Raw genomic sequence first — 828 nt, forward strand, 5'->3', positions numbered from 1 at the left:
GAGCTTGAGCTAGCTAGCAAGCTTGTGCTTGAGCTAGCTAGCTAGCTTGAGCTTGAGCTTGAGCTAGCTAGCTTGAGCTTGAGCTAGCTAGCTTGAGCTTGAGCTAGCTAGCTTGAGCTTGAGCTAGCTAGCAAGCTTGTGCTTGAGCTAGCTAGCTAGCTTGAGCTTGAGCTTGAGCTAGCTGGCTTGAGCTTGAGCTAGCTAGCTTGAGCTTGAGCTAGCTAGCTTGAGCTTGAGCTAGCTAGCTAGCTTGAACTTGAGCTAGCTAGCTAGCTTGAGCTTGAGCTAGCTAGCTAGCTTGAGCTTGAGCTAGCTAGCTAGCTTGAGCTTGAGCTTGAGCTAGCTAGCTTGAGCTTGAGCTTGAGCTAGCTAGCTAGCTGGAGCTTGAGCTAGCTAGCTTGAGCTTGAGCTAGCTAGCTTGAGCTTGAGCTAGCTAGCTAGCTTGAGCTTGAGCTAGCTAGCTAGCTTGAACTTGAGCTAGCTAGCTAGCTTGAGCTTGAGCTAGCTAGCTAGCTTGAGCTTGAGCTAGCTAGCTAGCTTGAGCTTGAGCTTGAGCTAGCTAGCTTGAGCTTGAGCTTGAGCTAGCTAGCTAGCTTGAGCTTGAGCTAGCTAGCTTGAGCTTGAGCTAGCTAGCTTGAGCTTGAGCTAGCTAGCTAGCTTGAGCTTGAGCTAGCTAGCTAGCTTGAACTTGAGCTAGCTAGCTAGCTTGAGCTTGAGCTAGCTAGCTAGCTTGAGCTAGCTAGCTAGCTTGAGCTTGAGCTTGAGCTTGAGCTAGCTAGCTTGAGCTTGAGCTAGCTAGCTAGCTTGAGCTTGAGCTAGCTAGCCAGC

Source organism: Convolutriloba macropyga, unplaced genomic scaffold, assembly GCF_964194025.1.
Source record: "Convolutriloba macropyga unplaced genomic scaffold, txConMacr16.3 SCAFFOLD_1545, whole genome shotgun sequence".
Lineage (NCBI taxonomy): Eukaryota > Metazoa > Xenacoelomorpha > Acoela > Convolutidae > Convolutriloba > Convolutriloba macropyga.